The following is a 7,221-nucleotide window of genomic DNA, read 5'->3' on the forward strand; positions in this document are numbered from 1 at the left end:
CCCTAGTGATTTTGGTGACACATATTGTCTCCCTGCTCTTTAATATAGATTGTGCAGTAATTTAGATACAGAATTTTAATCTGGCAGAGCACAAATGCTTCCAGATAAGGTTGATTTGCTTTCTATCCTGAAATAGCTTCTTAAAATTCCGTATTTAGGAGAAAAATATACCTTCTTGAAATGTGAATGAGTGTGTGACCTCTGTCAAGGTCTGAGGCCAACTGGATTTCTTTGACATGGCAAATTAATGTGTTTCAGAATACAGGTCACTTCATGAAGAGTGTGGTCATATAGAACATCTAATACACACTTCAGTAAAGATGCATGCTTTCATTATTGGGCTAGTTTTGTGTCCTTGCAATGACTGAAAAAAAAGTTCACACTGAAGATTAAAACTAAGTACACCCCAAAGGAAAGACACACACCAACTTTGTTTTAAAAGAAAGAGTATTTATTAAGAAATTATATGCTGGATTCTACAGTCTGTGAAGATGGTTTATTCCATTTCCACAGCACAAGACAATAGCTAAGAGTATTTGGAAAATACTTGCAATGCTTGGGAACAAAGAATTCCTAGGAACAGGAGATGAAGTGAAGTGATGTATGAACTAATTGAGATTTTTGGATCCAAAGACAAGACAATCTTTTCTTTGTCAATCTAGTTCTCACCTGTGTGAACATTTAAACCTGTCCATGGAATCTCATGCCTAGACTGAAATATTAGGTAATAACTGGATCATTTCAGTTCAGTAGAGCGAAGCATGCTCAATTTAGTCACAGGTCAAACCAGCAGTTAACTGTTGTCTCACATCTGAAATAACTGCATTCTTTATTAATAAAAATGGTGCTTATAGAGGGCAGAAATATAACTTTTTCAAGTATTTTATCCTTATGATCTGAAGTACTTTAAACTATAAATTAAAAATAAATTATAAAAACTAGCATACTAATGTATCTTTTCTTACATGATGCTATTGTAAATAAGCTTTAAATGTAGAATTGCCATACCACCTGACTCTATATATGGTCAACAATGAGACATGCTAATCATAAAAATAGCTTTTACAAATATACATTTGTATACAGTGTCTCTCTTACCATTCATAAATGTCCTTCACAGTTTAAAACTTAAAAAAAATCATAATTAGCAAGAGGGAAACACATTTACAATTTAAACCATAAAAACCTGACAATTATACAGCTTAGAACATAGAAGAAATGGAATTTCTAAAATTGAACAATACTGTCCATCTTATTTATTTGGGTTTTTATACAAATCGAACCAAAGATGCTGCAATCCAGTAGGAAACCTTCTTTCACATTTCTGGGGGTTGTCAGAGTTTCTCTTTTCTGTTTTTGTGTCATCATATATTATTTCAGATCACTTTATCTGTAGAAACTGAGAAAAGAAAAAAAAGGTTTTTTTTTTAAAACACAGGGATTTGTGTTTCATTGTTATTAGCATGAGAAGATGTAAGTCAGATTTTAGGGCTTAATCAAGAGAAGGATAAAGAAATAGTTAGATCCTTAGGATGAATATTTTTTTTCTATTTTGATTAGTTGTAGATGGCCACAATAACTTTATTTTATTTATTTTTAATGTGGTCTTGAGAATCAAACCCAGTGCCTGGTACAATGCTGAACCACAAACCCAGCCCTAGGGTGATTTTTAAATTTTTTTTTTAAATTTGACAGCAGAATGCATTTTGATTCATTATACATAAATGTAGCACAACTTTTCATTTCTTTGGTTGTACACAATGTAGAGTCACAGCATTATGTGCAGTTGTACATGAACCTAGGGTAATGATGTTTATCTGATTCCACCATTGGATGAATATTTTTGATGACAGATTCTTAGATTGATTGTTCAAGGCAATCTTAAATTTATTTATTTTTATAGCATTAATTACTTTTTCAATCCATGCAATTTGTTGCCTGAGATTAGCAATTGTTTTTCAGCTTGAGCTCTTATGTAAGAGCAGAACCTCTTGAAGTTCCAGGCTCAAGAAAGGATTTGATTTGCCCATGAATCTTTGTTGTCCTTAACAAGAGTGACTGTAGCATACTTTCCCCAACAGGGCACATTTAAGGGTTTTTGTACCTGGGGTCTCTGATCTGAGTTACACAATCTGACTTGCAAAAGAAGAAGGCCAGAAACAGGAAAGACTATGGAAGATAAATTTCATGGTGTAACTGTGAGTCAAAAACATCATATAAAACCTCAAATCTAATTGGTTGAAGAACTAAATTGAGAAATTGAAGATGAAAATGATGCAAAATTCAATTAATGGGAAAAGGCAAAGTATAAAGACTTTGGTAGAAAATATGATTGCACCTGTTGTCATCCCATCAATTTCATTTGCAGTTAAATGGAAAAGTTTATGCATGTCTTTAGTGAGTTTCAATATTTATTTACTTATTTTTTTTTTAGTTTTCGGCAGACACAACATCTTTGTTTGTATGTGGTGCTGAGGATCGAACCTGGGCCGCACACATGCCAGGCGAGTGCGCTACCGCTTGAGCCACATCTCCAACCCCAATGCATGTCTTAAGAGACAAATACATGCAAATCAAGGCAATTATCTGAAAGGGAGTTACTATCTACTGTGAGTTGACAGAGATTTTTGAAGCCCATTAATAGATTCTGAAAAAGACTGAGCATTGCTATTGAGTGATGAGAATTGCTATGAATGCCTGCAGGTTCAGTTCTCAGGTCTGGCCAAGATTTCTGGTGGAAAAAAGCTCAGTGAATCTAGATGGTAATAACTTCATCTCAATAATTTCAGTTATCTGGAATGTTGTCCTCAGTGAGTACACACCTTTTCATTCTAGAAGGGTTCAAATTAAATATAAAATGTTTATAACAATAGAAATCCTAGTACCAGTATTTTTTGTTAAGGAGAAAACCTGTGCCCATCTGGTAACTTGAGTGCTTATGTTTTTTAAGAGAATTTAGCTTACTTGAGTAAGTCTTGTGATTTCAGTTTAGAACATACACTGAAAAATTGATCTAGAATAGGATTTCAGTTTTATGACTTGAAATCTTACTCTGCTTCTGCATAATATTGGAATAAGAAAACTTTTGGCCATCATAATGATACATTTGATTCATTAGATTTTAAGAAAATTTTCACTCTCAGACTATTTGTTAAACTACACAAATAAAGTACTTTTCAAGAAGTTATCAGGTGGGGCTGGGGATGTGGCTCAAGCAGTAGCGTGCTCGCCTAGCATGAGTGTGGCCCAGGTTCAATCCTCAGCACCACATACAAAGATGTTGTGTCTGCCGAGAACTAAAAAATAAATATTAAAAATTCTCTCTCTTTCTCTCTCCCTCTCTCTCTTAAAAAAAAGAAGTTATCAGGTGTGTTGAATTTACAAATGCCATTTACAATGTTTGACTGCATTTAATTAACTAATCTGGGCTAGTCATTATTCAAAGGACTCTCAGAAGTAGTTTCTATAATTTGCTGTATTTATAAATATAAATATAATCCTAATAATAAATGCCTTAATAAATCACACTTAACTTAAAATTGACAAGACACCTTTCCTTCAGAGTATTTTTTCTACAATTAAAAAACATTAAATGAATTATATCCCAAAACTTCTAAGAGTAAGAAACAAATATATTTTGATATTTTGACTCTCTTTCTGTTTCTCTCCCTCAGTCCTTTTTCCCTTTTATCTCCCTTCTCCCTCCTTACCCAATATATACTATATAGTGATTACACACAGATGCATTTTAAAAAATGAAAACATCACTCACACATGTTCTTCATTTAATTCTAGGTTGTGTTTGTATACATGGGAAACAAATCCATTAGTCTTTAAAGCACAAAGTTTTGGTATAGGCATGCTGCTCTTTTGTGTGGTATAAAGGAAGTTCCATATATAACCTGTAGGCACATACCAAAAATGATCAATTATCAATGTAAAAATGAAAAAGAAATAAAATTAAGTTAACCTCTAGGCTAATGCTGCTTTGTGAAACTGAGGCATAGCAGTTTTTGAGTTTTTGATTGATAACCCCTGTGTATAGGAAAGAACCAAGATTATTTATATGATTGCAATTGCACTCTTTCCTCCAAAGTCTCCATTGATCACTTTCTTATTATGAGTGGAAAATGCTAAAAGTGGTGCCGTAGCTGTGTTGACTAATCTTTGTGTTTCTGCAGGTCTTGGCAGGTAACATTAATTTAGTGTGTTCTTACATCATCCTGTGCATCTCAAAAGAGGCATTGGTAGTTAAGCAACTGTTTGATTAAGAGGTACAAAAAACAGCCTACAGATTTTTTGTGCATTTTCCATCATCCTTAGTACATTTCCCCCTTATTTTGCTCCTTAACTGTAAAGGATTATGTAAAAATAATTATTGTGGGAAGAAGAAAGGTGGGTTTGAAAGTAATAGAAGTCTTTCTTCTTGCCATAAAGCTTCTGCTTGTCATTGGTATAAAACAAAAAGCTTCATTAACTTTGCATTGTGAAGTATGTATTATTAACCATATAGATACAAGTCAAGCATATAATTTTCCTTACTGAAAAACAGTCGTAAAATATATTCACGGAGCTTTCATCGAACTTGCAGCCTCAGAAAAGATTTCTAAAGGCCGGGGAGAAAGAAGACAAACTGACATTTTTGCTGCCTTTTTCTCAAGGAAGACAACCACTTAAGGAGCTGATTTGTTTAGTATAATGTAAAACTAATTGTTCTCTCTTGAAGAGCAGGTAATTCATCTGCTGGCTGTATGGAAGAGTGGATGCTTTTAAAACAAATTCTCCTGATGATGAATGCTCTTTCAACTTTCAATTTCTCTCATTTCTGAAAAACAACAAAGAAAGCCACTGAGATGGGACTGGATTCTATTGAATCAAGCAATTTACTTCTATTTGACGAAGATAAAAAAAAAAGATGATATTAATCTACAGGGAAAGCACATCTAATTTTAAACTTCAAGCACTGATGTGTTTGAAATAAAATAGGTACAGCAATATGCAGAATAAATACACCTTATTTACAGCTGTATCCCCCCAAAATCATACTTTTAAATAAGTCTTGTGACTTAAGTATTAGGAATGCTTATCCTTTTCCTAATTGAGATTTATAAATAATAAACATTTAGAAAAATCTGGATAGACTATATTTTTAGGTCATATCTATAAAAGCAAAAAATTATGTGGGTGATATGGGACTCATGAAGTTTTAGAAAAAAATGTCTTATGAACAGGAATTATTTATATTTATTGTCATCATTGATCATATTTATTGAGTATTTGCTCAGACATTCACTTTTTATGAATGATGTGAATGTATTTGGCTTTAACTAATTCCTCATTACAAATGAAATGAATTGTATTAATTCAGATAGCTAAATAGCCCAACAGATTCTCAGCATCTGCTGCTTATTATAAATTAAAACTTGCCTTCTGTTAATAAGCTCTTGGGGAAAAATAACATTTTGCTTTTAGACTAAAAGAATCACACATCACAAAAATTATAAATAAAGGTAACTACTCTGAAGAGTCTCTATTTCCTTAATTGATGACCATTTAAGATATAGGAGGTCAGACAGGGAACACAGTAGAGAATGAAAATGTGGTATCCTATGGTAATTGTGGAAATAAGATTCTGATTGTCTTCTGAGACTTTAGCTTTAAAATCAAGATTTAAATGATGAAGGCAGATACTGTGCAATGTCACTAAAGAGGTTTCTAGGTCTTTGAGAGTTGACCAGAATATAAACAAAACTTGTCAAATCAGCCAATGAAAGAATGTGTGGATCTAAAAATGATGTACAGCAGTTAAGAGAATCTAGGTGGGCAACCACTTGTGCCCATCTGAGAACTGTTCCCAGGAGATTATGTCCAAGCTCTGGAAGTGAACCTGCCCTGTGAAAATGGGAATATTCCTACTATATTCATGGTCATACCAGCAATCTCAGAACATTCAACTGTCAGCACAACCACCTCTCTGCTCTGCATCCACACTCCTCAAGAAAAACTTATAATTCCTAGCAGTTTGCCTGTTGGAAGTGAATGCTCAGGCCAGAGCACACAAGACTGGTTCAGTTATAGTTACCACTGTAAATCAATAAACAGATCTTCTGAATGTGTATGCTGATCTATTACAGGTAGGCTAATTTGCATTTACCTCAAGCCACCGATAAGTTCTACACATCTGTAAGACTAGCCTTAGATTTTGGATTTTGGAAGAAGCTTTCAAAACCCTGAAAACCTGCTTACTTGCTACCCAATCTCTCCTGGCTTTACCAATATTTGCCATATGAATTTCAAGATCTTTAATACAGAAAAATATTTACAAAGCTACATGTCAGGGTGGGCAGGATTTCATTGAATTTGAACAATAAGCAATCAGAAATTATTTAACTTTCTTATTTTATAGATAAAGATACTAAGAGCCATACAGGTTGAGATACAAGTGAAGGAGGTTGGTGGAAACCCTGGCTGAACCCAGAATCCTGATATGAATCATTTAACTTTACATTATTGGTTGTCAAACTTTAGGGATCCTCTAGAATGATCAAGTGAGCTTATTAAACTTGGTGTTAGTTTTCTGATTCACTAAGTCTGGAGTGAGGTCCATGATTGCATATGTAATAGATTTTGTAGTGATGCTGATTTGGGCATCTCAACAGTTTTTTTTTTTTTGTGTGTGTGTGTGTGTGTGTGTGTATGTGTGAAACTGGGGTTTGACCCAGGGGAACTCTGCCCCTTATCTACATCCCCAATCCCTTTCACAATTTTATTTTGAGATAGAATGTCACTAAGTTGTCCAGGCTGGCCTTGAATTTTCGATCCTCCTGCCTTGGGCTTCTGAGCTGTTAGGATTACAGCCCTTTGAGAACTACTATCCTTTACCATTGAGGGGCCGTGGGGGGCCTCTTGCACTCCCATGCATCTTGCTGAATGTGCTAATGTCACAATAGTGGTTTCTTCCCAAAGGCTACTTTTCAGGATTATTTATTTGACTGGTAACCCTGATAATTGAGAGAGCTCATTTCCAGGAACAAAGCACCTTATTCTGATATTTACCTTATCTCCCTTTAGATTAAGAATAGGCTTATTTACTACTTGCTAGAAAATTAGATTTGCTAAACATAGGTTCTGTCTCCTGAGTATCTTGTATTGAGCATGCAGGTCTACCTGGTCTCCATTTCAGACTTGGGTCTTAACTTAGGTGCAACTGTCCTGATACTC

General features: G+C 34.3%; 1 long non-coding RNA gene across 1 annotated transcript; it reads right to left on the reverse strand.

Annotated features, from left to right (window-relative positions):
- Nucleotides 1-429: 429 nt before the first annotated feature.
- On the reverse strand, nucleotides 430-5,188 carry LOC144372816 (uncharacterized). Its single transcript, XR_013432690.1, has 2 exons — nucleotides 3,773-5,188; nucleotides 430-1,399 (listed from the first exon to the last, which is right to left on the reverse strand). It is a non-coding gene; the product is annotated as an uncharacterized LOC144372816 (long non-coding RNA).
- Between the last annotated feature and the right edge of the window lie 2,033 nt (nucleotides 5,189-7,221).

The sequence above is a fragment of the Ictidomys tridecemlineatus genome, unplaced genomic scaffold, assembly GCF_052094955.1.
Source record: "Ictidomys tridecemlineatus isolate mIctTri1 unplaced genomic scaffold, mIctTri1.hap1 Scaffold_165, whole genome shotgun sequence".
NCBI lineage: Eukaryota > Metazoa > Chordata > Mammalia > Rodentia > Sciuridae > Ictidomys > Ictidomys tridecemlineatus.